The sequence below is a fragment of the Triticum aestivum genome, chromosome 2B (assembly GCF_018294505.1).
Source record: "Triticum aestivum cultivar Chinese Spring chromosome 2B, IWGSC CS RefSeq v2.1, whole genome shotgun sequence".
Classification (NCBI taxonomy): Eukaryota; Viridiplantae; Streptophyta; class Magnoliopsida; order Poales; family Poaceae; genus Triticum; species Triticum aestivum.
In genome coordinates, this window is record NC_057798.1 from 415,181,441 (window position 1) to 415,198,569 (window position 17,129).

Below are 17,129 nucleotides of genomic sequence, written 5' to 3' on the forward strand. Positions count from 1 at the left end.
GAAGATGGAGTGTGTGGGTGCTGGCATAAGTGGAGGGGGCCACCAGGGGCCCACGAGACAGGGGGCGCGCCCAGGGAAGGTGGGCGCGCCCTCCACTCTCGTGGCCTGGTGCTTGCCCCTCCTACAGTGATTTCAGTGCATAAAATCCTCAAATATTCCATAAAAAATCATACTAAATTTGCAGGGCATTTGGAGCACTTTTATTTTCGAGATATTTTTTATTGCACGGATATTCAGAAAACAGACGGATAATACTATTTTTGCTTTATTTATTCTAAATAACAGAAAGTAAAAAGAGGGTACATAAGGTTGTGCCTTCTAGTTTCATCCATCTCGTGATCATCAAAATGAATCCACTAACAAGGTTGATCAAGTCTTGTTAACAAACTCATTCCGAATAACACAGAACCAAATAAATTTCGAATAACACTAAGTTACTTCAACGGGGATATGAACATCCCCAATAATAAGAATATCATACTTTTTCTTGACAGTAGGAAGAGGAAATTCAAAACCTCCAATAATGATAGTTGAAATTTTTCCAATAGAATTGATGCTATGAACTTGAGATTGTTTCCTCGGAAAGTGTACCATATGCTCATTGCCATTAACATAAAAGGTGACATTGCCTTTGTTGCAATCAATAACAGCCCCTGCAGTATTCAAAAAGGGTCTACCAAGGATAATCGACATACTATCGTCCTCGGGAATAACAAGAATAACAAAGTCCGTTAAGATAGTGACATTTGCAACCACAACAGGCACATCCTCACAAATACCGACATGTATAGCAGTTGATTTATCGGCCATTTGCAAAGATATTTCAGTAGGTGTCAACTTATTCAATTCAAGTCTACGATATAAAGAGAGAGGCATAACACTAACACCAGCTCCAAGATCACATAAAGCAGTTCTAACATAATTTATTTTAATGGAGCATGGTATGGTTGGTACCCCTGGATCTCCAAGTTTCTTTGGTATTCCACCCTAAAAAGTGTAATTAGCAAGCATGGTGGAAATTTCAGCTTCCGGTATCTTTCTTTTGTTTGTAATGATATCCTTCATATATTTAGCATAAGGATTTACTTTAAGCATATCAGTTAAGCGCATACGTAAGAAGATAGGTCTGATCATTTCAGCAAAGCGCTGAAAATCCTCGTCATCCTTTGTCTTGGATGGTTTAGAAGTAAAGGGCATGGGTTTCTGAACCCATGGTTCTCTTTCTCTACCGTGCTTCCTAGCAACAAAATCTCTCTTGTCATAACATTGATTCTTTGATTGTGGCTTATCAAGATCAACAGCAGGTTCAATCTCTACTTCATTGTTTTTGCTAGGTTGAGCATCAGCATGAACATTATCATTAACATTATCACTAGGTTCATGTTCATCACCTGATTGTGTTTCAGCATCAGAGATAGAAATATCATTGGGATTCTCAGGTGTGTCTACAACATGTTCACTAGAAGCATGCAAAGTCCTATCGTTTTTCTTTTTCTTCTTTTTAGTACGTGCCTCTAAATTATTTTTCTAAGAATCTTGCTCGATTCTCTTAGGGTGGCCTTCAGGATACAAAGGTTCCTGAGTCATTCTACCAGTTCTAGTAGCCACTCTAACAGCAAAGTCAGGTTTATTATTTAATTCATCAAGCAAATCATTTTGAGCTTTAAGTACTTGCTCAGCTTGAGTAGCAACCATAGAAGCATATTTGCTAACATGTTTAAGTTCTCCTTTAAATCTAGCCATATAATCACTCACGCGCCCTATCTCGAAAGCGTTATTCTTTAATTCTCTACCCACATATGCATTAAAACTTTCTTGTCTAGCCATAGAGTCATCAAATTCATCTAAGCATGGGCTATGAAATTTAGTAGAGGGAATTTCAACTTTATCATATCTATAGAGAGAATTTACCTTTACTACCTAAGTCGGGTTATCAAGACAATGTGGTTCTTCAACAGGGGGTATATTAAGACCATGTATTTCTTCGACAGGTTGTAAATTCTTAACATCTTCAGCTTTAATACCTTTTTCTTTCATTGATTTCTTTGCCTCTTGCATTTCTTCAGGACCAAGAAATAAAACACCTCTCTTCTTCGGAGTGGGTTTAGGAATAGGCTTAGGAGTTGGCTCAATTGGTTCAGGAATTGGCTCAGGAAGAGTCCAATTATTTTCATTAGTCAACATATTATTCAATAGTAATTCAGCTTCGTCGACTGTTCTTTCCCTGAAAACACAACCAACACAACTATCCAAGTGGTCCTTGGAAGCATCAGTTAGTCCATTATAAAAGATATCAAGTATTTCATTTTTCTTAAGAGGATGATCAGGCAAAGCATTAAGTAATCGGAGAAGCCTCCCCCAAGCTTGTGGGAGACGCTCTTCTTTGATTTGCACAAAATTATATATTTCCCACAAGGCAGCTTGTTTCTTATGAGCAGGGAAATATTTAACAGAGAAGTAATAAATCATATCCTGGGGACCACGCACACAACCAGGAGCAAGAGAATTAAACCAAATCTTAGCATCACCCTTTAATGAGAACGGAAATATTTTAAGGATATAATAATAGCGAGACTTCTCATCATTAGTAAACAGGGTGGCTATATCATTCAACTTGGTAAGATGTGCCACAACAGTTTCAGATTCAAGGCCATAAAAAGGATCAGATTCAACTAAAGTAATAATCTCAGGATCAACAGAGAATTCATAATCCTTATCAGTAACACAGATAGGTGAAGTAGCAAAAGCAGGGTCAGGTTTCATTCTAGCATTAAGAGATTGCTGCTTCCATTTAGCTAATAACTTTTTAAGATCATATCTATCTTTACAAGCAAAGATAGCTCTAGCAGCTTTCTCTTCCATAACATAACCCTCAGGAACAACAAGCAATTCATAATCATTGGGAGAACTTTCATCATCACTATCATCAATAATAGTATCTTCAATAATTTCATTCTCTCTAGCCCTAGGAAGTTGTTCATCAAGAAATTCACCTAATGACAAAGTAGTATCACGCACAAAAGTAGTTTCATCATAAGTATCATGCATAGCAGAAGTGGCATCATCAATAACATGCGACATATCAGAATTCATAGCAGTAGCAGGTTTAGGTGTCGCAACCTTACTACTAACAGAAGGAGAATCTAGTGTAGAGCTAGATGGTAGTTCCTTACCTCCCCTCATAGTTGAGGGCAAAATCTTGGTTCTTTCGTCTTTCAAGTTCCTCATAGTGATCAACAGATATAAATCCCAAGTGACTCAGAGAATAGAGCTATGCTCCCCGGCAACGGCGCCAGAAATTAGTCTTGATAACCCACAAATGTAGGGGATCACAACAGCTTTCGAGGGTAAAGTATTCAACCCAAATTTATTGATTCGACACAAGGGGAGCCAAAGAATATTATTGAGTATTAGCAGTTGAGTTGTGAATTCAACCACACCTGGATAACTTAGTATCTGCAGCAAAGTATTTAGTAGCAAAGTAGTATGACAATAAAGGTAACAGTGGCAAAAGTAATATTTTGGGGTTTTGTAGCAATTGTAACAATACCAACGAAAAGGTAAATAAGTGAAGCACAATATGTGAAAACCTCGTAGGCATTGGATCAGTGATGGATAATTATGTCGGATGCGATTCCTCATGTAATAGCTATAACATAGGGTGACACAGAACTAGCTCCAGTTGATCAATGTAATGCAGACATGTATTCCGAATGTAGTCATGCGTGCTTATGGAAAAGAACTTGCATGACATCTTTTGTCCTACCCTCCCGTGGCAGCGGGGTCCTAGTGGAAACTAAGGGATATTAAGGCCTCCTTTTAATAGAGAACCGGAACAAAGCATTAGCACATAGTGAATACATGAACTCCTCAAACTATGGTCATCACCGAGAAGTATCCCGATTATTGTCACTTCAGGGTTGTTGGATCATAACACATAATAGGTGACTATAGACTTGCAAGATAGGATCAAGAACACACATATATTCATGAAAAGATAATAGGTTTAGATCTGAAATCATGGCACTCGGTCCCTAGTGACAAGCATTAAGCATAGCAAAGTCATAGCAACATCAATCTTAGAACATAGTGGATACTAGGGATCAAATCCTAACAAAACTAATTTGATTACATGGTAAATCTCATCCAACCCATCACCGTCCAGCAAGCCTACGATGGAATTACTCACGCACGGCGGTGAGCATCATGAAATTGGTGATGGAGGATGGTTGATGATGACGACAACGACGAATCCCCCTCTCTGGAGCCCCGAACGGACTCCAGATCAGCCCTCCCGAGAGAGATTAGGGCTTGGCGGCGGCTCCATATCGTAAAACGCGATGAAACTTCCTCTCTGATTTTTTTCTCCGTGAAATGGAATATATGGAGTTCGAATTGAGGTTGGTGGAGCCTCAGGGGGCCCACGAGACAGGGGGCGCACCCAGGGGGTGGGCGTGCCCCCCACCCTCGTGGACAGGGTGTGGGCCCCCTAGTCTTGATTCTTTCGCCAGTATTTTTTATATTTTCCAAAAAGTGCCTCCGTCGATTTTCAGGTCATTCCGAGAACTTTTGTTTTCTACACATAAAACAACATCATGGCAGTTCTGCTGAAAACAACGTCAGTCCGGGTTAGTTTCATTCAAATCATGCAAATTAGAGTCCAAAACAAGGGCAAAAGTTTTTGGAAAAGTTGATACGTTGGAGATGTATCAGTCGCCAAGCTTAGGCTCTTGCCACTCCTTATTCCTTAGTCCATCAAAACTTACCCAAAACTTGAAAACTTCACAACACAAAACTCAACAGAAAACTCGTGAGATCCGTTAGTGAAACAAAGCAAATAACCACTTTTAGGTACTATTGTAAACTCATTCCAATTTTATATTGGTGTTATATCTATTGTATTCTAACTTCTCCATGGTTCACACCCCCTGATACTACCCATATATTCATCAAAATAAGCAAACAACACAAAGAAAATAGAATCTATCAAAAACAGAACAGTCTATAGTAATCTGGACTTTGACTAAACTTTAAACTTTAGTAACTCTGAAAATTCTGAAACATTAGGACAACAGAGGCAATTTGTATATCAATCTTGTGTAAAAAATCATATCAAAAGCACATTTTTGTGATTTTCTAAAATTCCAGCAATGAGTGTAAAAGTTCCTTTTTTCAGCAAGATTAAATCAACTATCACCATATCATCCCAAAGGTCTTACTTGGCTCAAACACTAACTAGAACATTAAAACACAATTACTATAGAAGTAATATTGTGTATTTATTCAAGAACATAAGCAAAAACAAAAAAACACAAAATAAAATTGGGTTGCCTCCCAACAAGCGGTATTGTTTAATGCCCCTAGCTAGGCATATTGCATAGATCTAGGTATTGTCTTCGTTGGTATTTAATTCCTCAATTACACATCCATACTCCCTATGAATTTCATTAGGTTTATTGATGATCACACACCTAGGTAGAAAATCAAGAAGTTCGTTCATAGGAATTGGTTCCTAATAATATTGATAAAGCTAGGCAAATACTTATCATCTTAAGATCCTTGTTTCCTTTACTAGATGATTCACCCTCATTTCTAGGAACATAAATAAATTTAGTAGTTTTGGTAGGAGGAAATTTTGGAGTATTCTTGACAGTGGAAAGAGCGGAATCCAAATTGGTAATAATATCTTATAACTTATCGATTCTAGCGAAACTTTGTTCTACCCTTCCATCAATTATAGCTCTTTCTATTTTAGTGTTTTAAAGGTGATTCCTACCTTTGATCCAAATAGAGTAATATGATTATGGATCTTTTTATCCAAATTTTCAATAAGCTCTACGGTAGAAATTTTATTCTCAGTGATGTCAAGTCTTTGCATTACATGTTCCAAGGTTAAGGCTGTTTCATTAATCATGATTGGTGGTGATCCCACCAAATGTACCATAGCATTGTAAGCATCCATAGGATGACTACCCAAGAAATTACCCCCAGTGATAGTGTCTAGCACATATCTATACCAAGTAGTAACACCCACATAATTTTTTTGAAGAAGAACGGTAGTGGATTGCTTATGAGTAGATCTATTTTGAGAATCGCAAATTCTATACCAAGCATCTTTTAAATTCTCACCTCCCCTTTGTTTAAAATTAAGAACCTCACTCTCCGGGGTACTAACTGTAAAAGAAGGACTAGCCATTATAGCAAAGCAAGCAATCTAGCACACAAGCAAACAAAAAGCAAATAAAAAGACGAACGGAAAGAAGGCGAATAAAAGGCAAATATTTTTGTGTTTTTCTAAAAACGTTTTAGAAGTGGGGGAGAGGAAAACAGAAAGAAGTTCTCCTCTCTGTATTATTGGTGAAGCCAGCTTGGTGCCTGATTGATAATCCGAAGTCCCTATGTCCTCAAATCTTAAAGACGAAATACTTCCCAAATTTTGATCTCATGAATGCTACTTTGAAAACCAAATCTTCATATACGTGGAGAAGTATCATGGATGGTGTTGAAACCCTGAAGCTTTGGTAGATTTGGAGAGTAGGGGATGGAGAGAAAATCCAGATTTGGGAGGATGAATGGATCCCACAATCCCCATGGAGGAAAGTGATTACTCCTAAAGGAAATAATCTTCTGACTCGGGTGTGTGATCTTATAGACCCTATAACGGGAAGCTGGGATGAACCACTACTTAGGAAAACATTTTGGGAAATGGATGTACAAAGGATCCTTGCAATACCCCTCCCCTTGAATGAGATGACATATTTTTCAGCACGGAATGGAACAAGATTGGGGGATCTTTACAATATGTTCTGCCTACCATACTATTTGGGACTCCCAAATTGGCCATAAGATTCAGAACTCAGAAGGACCTTCTTGTTGGGATCTACGGTAGGGTACGTCGACTGCAAATTAAAATTTCCTACGCGCAGAACAACCAAGAACATGCTACAGGAGATGGATCACAGTTCGTTACCACTAGACGCGCAGTGCCGTGCAGCGGAAGAAGAGTTGGGGCAGCGCGTCCGCTTGGATCGTCTCCTCCTCGTCCGATCTCCCTCGAACAGCCGGCCGTCCGATCCCACGTACAAGTTCGCCAGAGCGGCACAAGTGCACCGCCTCTAACGGTATCCGCGCGTGCAGGAGGAACACCGTGCGGCGGACTGCTAGGTCTGATCACACAGTCGGCGGTGAGTGGAGGTGGCTATTAGCAACACATGCAAACCCTAGTCGCAGCGCCGAAGCGATCAACCGCATGAGTGTGACGTACCTCCACTTTATATAGGCGTCCATCACGGGCTCAACACTTGGGCCTCGCATGGACCCTAAAGCCCACAAATCTACTCTGCCACAATCCTAATACAGTTCGGATCACATCCGACCAGTGTCCTCGGATCCGACCTCGTAGGTTCCTTCCCTTAAGCGCGCGACCCCTTAGGTTCAAGTCGGCTTGGTCACAGTTCGGATCAAGACCTGCACGGTTAATAGCGGCCTCTAGCAAGGCGTGCCGACCACCAAGCAGACTATGAATCTGGTTAGGCAAACTTGTACAACGTGTAACACTTCAGTTCCCTTTGCCGCACGATATATGTTGTCGGGCTCAAGGCGAGACTGTCATCCTTGTGCTAGCCCGACCTCTTTCTCGTTCCAGTGATGCCGACCACAATCCGGATTATCTCATAATCCTTGTCGCATGGCCATGCTTCTCTTGGTCGGATCACACGAGGGGCCCAGAGCATATCTCTCCTGATCAGAGGGGCAAATCCCATCTTGCTCGACCATGTCTCGCAGCATGGGACTGGACAAACCCAAAACCTACCTTTGTAACTACCCAGTCACGGAGTAGCGTTTGGTCGGCCCAAAGCAAGTCTGTCACCATCCCGAGTACATGCGTCAGCTCAGGTCTTAGGACATAGTGTTGGAAATATGCCCTAGAGGCAATAATAAAATGATGATTATTATATTTCCTTGTTCATGATAATTGTCTATTATTCATCCTATAATTGTGTTATCCGGAAATCGTAATACATGTGTGAATAAATAGACCACAACATGTCCCTAGTAAGCCTCTAGTTGACTAGCTCGTTGATCAACAGATAGTCATGGTTTCCTGACTATGGACATTGGATATCATTGATAACGGGATCACATCATTAGGAGAATGATGTGATGGACAAGACCCAATCCTAAGCATAGCACAAGATCGTGTAGTTCGTTTGCTAGAGCTTTTCCAATGTCAAGTATCATTTCCTTAGACCATGAGATTGTGTAACTCCCGGATACCGTAGGAGTGCTTTGGGTGTACCAAACGTCACAACGTAACTGGGTGACTATAAAGGTATACTACAGGTACCCCCGAAAGTATCTGTTGGGTTGACAAGGATCGAGACTGGGATTTGTCACTCCGTATGACGGAGAGGTATCTCTGGGCCCACTCGGTAATGCATCATCATAATGAGCTCAACGTGACCAAGTGTTTGGTCACGGGATCATGCATTACGGTACGAGTAAAGTGACTTGCCGGTAACGAGATTGAACGAGGTATTGGGATACCGACGATCGAATCTCGGGCAAGTAACGTACCAATTGACAAAGGGAATTGTATACGGGATTACTTGAATCCTCAACATCGTGGTTCATCCGATGAGATCATCGAGGAATATGTGGGAGCCAACATGGGTATCCAGATCCCGCTGTTGGTTATTGACCGGAGAGCTGTCTCGGTCATGTCTGCATGATTGCCGAACCCATAGGGTCTACACACTTAAGGTTCGGTGACGCTAGGGTTGTAGAGATATTAGTATGCGGAAACCCAAAAGTTGTTCAGAGTCCCGGATAAGATCCTGGACGTCACGAGGAGTTTCGGAATGGTCCGGAGGTAAAGAATTATATATAGGAAGTCCAGTTTCGGCCACCGGGAAAGTTTTGGGGGTCACCGGTATTGTACCGGGACCACCGGAAGGGTCCCGGGGGTCCACCGGGAGGGGCCACCTATCCCGGAGGGCCACGTGGGCTGAAAGGGGAAGGGAACCAGCCCCTGGTGGGATGGTGCCCCCCCTTGGGCCTCCCTTGCGCCTAGGGTTGGAAACCCTAGGGGTGGGGGGGGCGCCCCACTTGACTTGGGGGGCAAGTCCCCCCCTAGGCCGCCGCCCCCCTTGGAGATGGGATCTCCAGGGCTGGTGCACCCCCTAGGCCCCCTATATAAAGAGGGGGGAGGGAGGGCAGCCGCACCCTAGTCCCTGGCGCCTCCCTCTCCCCCTGTACCACCTCTCCCTCTCATTGAGCTTGGCGAAGCCCTGCCGAGATCGCCGCTGCTTCCACAACCACGCCGTCATGCTGCTGGATCTCCATCAACCTCTCCTTTCCCCTTGTTGTATCAAGAAGGAGGAGACGTCTTCCCCAACCGTACGTGTATTGAACGCGGAGGTGTTGTCCGTTCAACACTAGGATCATCGGTGATTTGGATCACGACGAGTACGACTCCCTCAACCCCGTTCTCTTGAACGCTTCCGCTCGCGATCTACAAGGGTATGTAGATGCACTCCTCTCTCTCGTTGCTAGATGAACTCCATAGATTGATCTTGGTGAAGCATATAATTTTTTATATTTTCTGCAACGTTCCCCAACAGTGGCATCATGAGCTAGGTCTATGCGTAGTTTCTTTGCACGATTAGAACACAAATTTGTTGTGGGCGTAGATGTTGTCAATTTTCTTGCCACTACTAGTCTTATTTTGCTTCGGCGGCATCGTGGGATGAAGCGGACCGGACCGACCTTACACGTACGCTTACGTGAGACAGGTTCCACCGACTGACATGCACTAGTTGCATAAGGTGGCTAGCGGATGTCTGTCTCTCCCACTTTAGTCGGAGCGGATTCGATGAAAAGGGTCCATATGAAGGGTAAATAGAAATTGGCATATCATGTTGTGGCTTTCACGTAGGTAAGAAAACGTTCTTGCTAGAACCCTATTGCAGCCACGTAAAAACATGCAACAACAATTAGAGGACGTCTAACTTGTTTTTGCAGCATATGCCTTGTGATGTGATATGGCCAAAAGTTGTGATGAATGATATATATGTGATGTATGAGATCATGTTCTTGTAATAGGAATCACGACTTGCATGTCGATGAGTATGACAACCGGCAGGAGCCATAGGAGTTGTCTTAATTATTGTATGACCTGCATGTCAATGATTAAACGCCATGTAATTACTTTACTTTATTGCTAAACCGTTAGCCATAGTAGTAGAAGTAATAGTTGGTGAGCAACTTCATGGAGACACGATGATGGAGATCATGATGATGGAAATCATGGTGTCATGCCGGTGACGAAGATGATCATGGCGCCCCGAAGATGGAGATCAAAGGAGCTATATGATATTGGCCATATCATGTCACTATTTGATTGCATGTGATGTTTATCATGTTTTTGCAGCTTATTTGCTTCGAACGACAGTAGTAAATAAGATGATCCCTCATAATAATTTCAAGAAAGTGTTCCCCCTAACTGTGCGCCATTGCAAAAGTTCGTTGTTTCGAAGCACCACGTGATGATCGGGTGTGATAGATTCAAACGTCCACATACAACGGGTGTAAGACAGATTTACACATGCAAAACACTTAGGTTATCTTGACGAGCCTAGCATGTACAGATATGGCCTCCGAACACAAGAGACCGAAAGGTCGAACATGAGTCGTATGGAAGATACGATCAACATGGAGATGTTCACCGATGATGACTAGTCCGTCTCACGTGATGATCAGACACGGCCTAGTTGACTCGGATCATGTATCACTTAGATGACTAGAGGGATGTCTAATCTGAGTGTGAGTTCATTAAATAATATGATTAGATGAACTTAATTATCATGAACTTATTCTAAAAACCTTTGCGAAAATGTCTTGTAGATCAAATGGCCAATGCTCATGTCAACCTCAACTTCAACGCGTTCCTAGAGAAAACCAAGCTGAAAGATGATGGCAGCAACTATTCGGACTGGGTCCGGAACCTGAGGATCATCCTCATAGCTGCCAAGAAAGCATATGTCCTAGAAGGACCGCTAGGTGAAGCACCCATCCCAGAGAACCAAGACATTATGAACGCTTGGCAGTCACGTGCTGATGATTACTCCCTCGTTCAGTGCGACATGCTTTACAGCTTAGAACCGGGGCTCCAAAAGCGTTTTGAGCAACACGGAGGATATGAGATGTTCGAGGAGCTGAAAATGGTTTTCCAAGCTCATGCCCGGGTCGAGAGATATGAAGTCTCTGACAAGTTCTACAGTTGTAAGATGGAGGAAAATAGTTCTGTCAGTGAGCACATACTCAAAATGTCTGGGTTGCACAACCGCTTGTCCCAGCTAGACATTAACCTCCCGGACGAGGCGGTCATTGACAGAATCCTTCAGTCGCTCCCACCTAGCTACAAGAGCTTTGTGATGAACTACAATATGCAGGGGATGGTGAAAACTATTCCTGAAGTATTTTCAATGCTGAAATCAGCGGAGGTGGGAATCAAAAAGGAACATCAAGTGTTGATGGTCAATAAAACCACTAAGTTCAAGAAGGGCAAGGGTAAGAAGAACTTCAAGAAGGACGGCAAGGAAGTTGCCGTGCCCGCTAAACCAGATGCCGGGAAGAAGCCAAAGAATGGACCCAAGCCTGAGATTGAGTGCTTTTATTGCAAAGGGAAGGGTCACTGGAAGCGGAACTGCCCCAAATACTTAGCGGACAAGAAGGCAGGCAACACTAAATGTATATGTGATATACATGTAATTGACGTGTACCTTACCAGTACTCGTAGTAGCTCCTGGGTATTTGATACCGGTGCGGTTGCTCATATTTGTAACTCAAAGCAGGAGCTGCGGAATAAGCGGAGACTGGCGAAGGACGAGGTGATGATGCGCGTCGGGAATGGTTCCAAGGTCGATGTGATCGCCGTCGGCACGCTACCTCTACATTTACCTACGGGATTAGTTTTAAACCTCAATAATTGTTATTTAGTGCCAGCTTTGAGCATGAATATTGTATCTGGATCTCGTTTAATATGAGATGGCTACTCATTTAAATCCGAGAATAATGGTTGTTCTATTTATATGAGAGATATGTTCTATGGTCATGCCCCCTGGTCAATGGTTTATTCTTAATGAATCTCGAACGTGATGTTACACATATTCATAATGTGAATACCAAAAGATGTAAGGTTGATAATGATAGTCCCACATACTTGTGGCACTGCCACCTTGGTCACATTGGTGTCAAGCGCATGAAGAAGCTCCATGCTGATGGACTTTTAGAGTCTCTCGATTATGAGTCATTTGACACATGCGAACCATGCCTCATGGGCAAAATGACCAAAACTCCGTTCTCCGGAACAATGGAGCGAGCAACCAACTTATTGGAAATCATACATACTGATGTATGTGGTCCAATGAACGTTGAGGATCACGGAGACTATCGTTATGTTCTCACTCTCACTGATGACTTAAGTAGATATGGGTATGTCTACTTGATGAAACACAAGTCTGAGACCTTTGAAAAGTTCAAGGAATTTCAGAATGAGGTAGAGAATCAACGTGACTGAAAAATAAAGTTCTTACGATCAGATCGTGGAGGAGACTATTTAAGTCACGAATTTGGTACGCACTTAAGGAAATGTGGAATTGTTTCACAACTCACGCCGCCTGGAACACCTCAGCATAAAGGTGTGTTCGAACATCGTAATCGCACTCTATTGGATATGGTGCGATCTATGATGTCACCCACCGATTTACCGCTATCATTTTGGGGATACGCTCTAGAGACAGCTACATTCACTTTAAATAGGGCACCGTCTAAATCCGTTGAGACGACACCGTATGAATTATGGTTTGGGAAGAAACCTAAGCTGTTGTTTCTAAAAGTTTGGGGATGCGATGCTTATGTCAAGAAACTTCAACCTGAAAAGCTTGAACCCAAGTTGGAAAAATGCGTCTTCATAGGATACCCTGAGGAAACCATTGGGTATACCTTCTACCTTAGATCCAAAGGCAAGATCTTTGTTGCCAAGAATGGGTCCTTTCTGGAGAAAGAGTTTCTCTCGAAAGAAGTAAGTGGGAGGAAAGTAGAACTCGATGAAGTACTACCTCTTGAACCGGAAAGTAGTGCAGCTCAGGAAAATGTTCCCGTGGGGCCTACACCGACTAGAGAGGAAATTAATGATGATGATCAAGGTACTTCGGATCAAGTTGCTACTGAACTTCGTAGGTCCACAAGGACACGTTCCACACCAGAGTGGTATGGCAACCCTGTCCTGGAAATCATGTTGTTAGACTACGGTGAACCTTCGAACTATGAAGAAGCGATGGCGGGCCCAGATTCCAACAAATGGCTTGAAGCCATGCAATCCGAGATAGGATCCATGTATGAAAACAAAGTATGGACTTTGACAGACTTGCCCGATGATCGGCGAGCGATAGAAAATAAATGGATCTTTAAGAAGAAGACGGACGCGGATGGTAATGTTACACTCTAAAAAGCTCGACTTGTCGCTAAGGGTTATCGGCAAATTCAAGGGGTTGACTACGATGAGACTTTCTCTCCCGTAGCGAAGATGAAGTCCGTCCGAATCATGTTAGCAATTTCCGCATACTATGATTATGACATATGGCAAATGGACGTTAAAACAGCATTCCTTAACGGCTATCTTAAGGAAGAACTGTATATGATGCAGTCGGAAGGTTTTGTCGATCCTGAGAATGCTAACAAGGTATGCAAGCTCTAGCGATCCATTTATGGGCTCGTGCAAGCATCTCGGAGTTGGAACATTAGCTTTGATGAGATGATCAAAGTGTTTGGGTTTATGCAGACTTATGGAGAAGCCTGCGTTTACAAGAAAGTGAGTGGGCGCTCTGTAGCATTTCTCATATTATATGTGGATGACATACTTTTGATGGGAAATGATATAGAACTTTTGGACAGCATTAAGGCCTACTTGAATAAGTGTTTTTCAATGAAGGACCTTGGAGAAGCTGCTTACATATTAGGCATCAAGATCTATAGAGATAGATCGAGGCGCCTCATAGGTCTTTCACAAAGCACATACCTTGATAAGATATTGACGAAGTTCAATATGGATCAGTCCAAGAAGGGGTTCTTGCCTGTGTTGCAAGGTGTGAAATTGAGCTCGGCTCAATGTCCGACCACGGCAGAAGATATAGAAGAGATGAGTGTCATCCCCTATGCCTCAGCCATAGGGTCTATTATGTATGCCATGCTCTGTACCAGACTTGATGCAAACCTTGGCGTAAGTTTGGTAGGAAGGTACCAAAGCAATCCCGGCAAGGAACACTGGACAGCGGTCAAGAATATCCTGAAGTACCTGAAGAGGACTAAGGATATGTTTCTCGTTTACGGAGGTGACGAAGAGCTCGTCATAAAGGGTTACGTCGACGCTAGCTTCGACACAGATCTGGATGACTCTCAGTCACAAACCGGATACATGTATATTTTGAATGGAGGGGTAGTAAGCTGGTGCAGTTGCAAGCAAAGCGTCGTGGCGGGATCTACATGTGAAGCGGAGTACATGGCAGCCTCGGAGGCAGCGCATGAAGCAATATGGATGAAGGAGTTCATCACCGACCTAGGAGTCATACCCAATGCGTCGGGGCCGATCACTCTCTTCTGTGACAACATTGGAGCTATTGCCCTTGCCAAGGAGCCCAGGTTTCACAAGAAGACCAGGCACATCAAGCGTCGCTTCAACTCCATTCATGAAAATGTTCAAGATGGAGACATAGATATTTTCAAAGTGCATACGGATCTGAATGTCGCAGATCCGTTGACTAAACCTCTTCCGCGAGCAAAACATGATCAACACCAGAACTCTATGGGTGTTCGATTCATCACAATGTAACTAGATTAATTACTCTAGTGCAAGTGGGAGACTGTTGGAAATATGCCCTAGAGGCAATAATAAAATGATTATTATTATATTTCCTTGTTCATGATAATTGTCTATTATTCATGCTATAATTGTGTTATCCGGAAATCGTAATACATGTGTGAATAAATAGACCACAACATGTCCCTAGTAAGCCTCTAGTTGACTAGCTCGTTGATCAACAGATAGTCATGGTTTCCTGACTATGGACATTGGATGTCGTTGATAACGGGATCACATCATTAGGAGAATGATGTGATGGACAAGACCCAATCCTAAGCATAGCACAAGATCGTGTAGTTCGTTTGCTAGAGCTTTTCCAATGTCAAGTATCATTTCCTTAGACCATGAGATTGTGTAACTCCCGGATACCGTAGGAGTTCTTTGGGTGTACCAAACGTCACAACGTAACTAGGTGACTATAAAGGTATACTACAGGTACCCCCGAAAGTATCTGTTGGGTTGACACGGATCGAGACTGGGATTTGTCACTCCATATGACAGAGAGGTATCTCTGGGCCCACTCGGTAATGCATCATCATAATGAGATCAATGTGACCAAGTGTTTGGTCACGGGATCATGCATTACGGTACGAGTAAAGTGACTTGCCGGTAACGAGATTGAACGAGGTATTGGGATAACGACGATCGAATCTCGGGCAAGTAACGTACCGATTGACAAAGGGAATTGTATACGAGATTACTTGAATCCTCGACATCGTGGTTCATCCGATGAGATCATCGAGGAATATGTGGGAGCCAACATGGGTATCCAGATCCCGCTGTTGGTTATTGACCGGAGAGCTGTCTCGGTCATGTCTACATGATTCCCGAACCCATAGGGTCTACACACTTAAGGTTCAGTGACGCTAGGCTTGTAGAGATATTAGTATGCGGAAACCCGAAAGTTGTTCGGAGTCCCGGCTGATATCCCGGACGTCACGAGGAGTTCCGGAATGGTCCGTAGGTAAATAATTATATATAGGAAGTCCAGTTTCGGCCACCGGGAAAGTTTCGGGGGTCACCGGTATTGTACCGGGACCACCGGAAGGGTCCCGGGGGTCCACCGGGTGGGGCCACCTATCCCGAAGGGCCACGTGGGCTGAAAGGGGAAGGGAACCAGCCCGTGGTGGGATGGTGCCCCCCCTTGGGCCTCCCTTGCGCCTAGGGTTGGAAACCCTAGGGGTGGGGGGCGCCCCACTTGACTTGGGTGGCAAGTCCCCCCCTAGGCCGTCGCCCCCCTTGGAGATGGGATCTCCAGGGCCGGCGCACCCCCCTAGGCCCCCTATATAAAGAGGGGCGAGGGAGGGCAGCCACACCCTAGTCCCTGGCGCCTCCCTCTCCCCCCGTACCACCTCTCCCTCTCGTTGAGCTTGGCGAAGCCCTGCCGAGATCGCCGCTACTTCCACCACCACGCCGTCGTGCTACTGGATCTCCATCAACCTCTCCTTTCCCCTTGCTGGATCAAGAAGGAGGAGACGTCTTCCCCAACCGTACGTGTGCTGAACGTGGAGGTGTTGTCCATTCAGCACTAGGATCATCGGTGATTTGGATCACGACGAGTACGACTCCCTCAACCCCGTTCTCTTGAACGCTTCCGCTCGCGATCTACAAGGGTATGTAGATGCACTCCTCTCTCTCGTTGCTAGATGAACTCCATAGATTGATCTTGGTGAAGCGTAATTTTTATTTATTTTCTGCAACGTTCCCCAACAGTGGCATCATGAGCTAGGTCTATGCTTAGTTTCTTTGCACGATTAGAACACAAATTTGTTGTGGGCGTAGATGTTGTCAATTTTCTTGCCACTAATAGTCTTATTTTGCTTTGGCGGCATCGTGGCATGAAGCGGCCTGGACCGACCTTACACGCACGCTTACGTGAGACAGGTTCCACCGACTGACATGCACTAGTTGCATAAGGTGGCTAGCGGGTGTCTGTCTCTCCCACTTCAGTCGGAGCGGATTCGATGAAAAGGGTCCTTATGAAGGGTAAATAGAAATTGGAATATCATGTTCTGGCTTTCACGTAGGTAAGAAAATGTTCTTGCTAGAACCCTATTGCAGCCACGTAAAAACATGCAACAACAATTAGAGGACGTCTAACTTGTTTTTGCAGCATATGCCTTGTGATGTGATATGGCCAAAAGTTGTGATGAATGATATATATGTGATGTATGAGATCATGTTCTTGTAATAGGAATCACGACTTGCA

The 17,129-nt window shown here is 43.6% G+C and overlaps 1 pseudogene; it reads right to left on the reverse strand.

Annotated features, from left to right (window-relative positions):
* LOC123039243 (uncharacterized) overlaps positions 1-17,129 on the reverse strand; it is a 76,629-nt pseudogene that overhangs the window by 48,807 nt on the left and 10,693 nt on the right.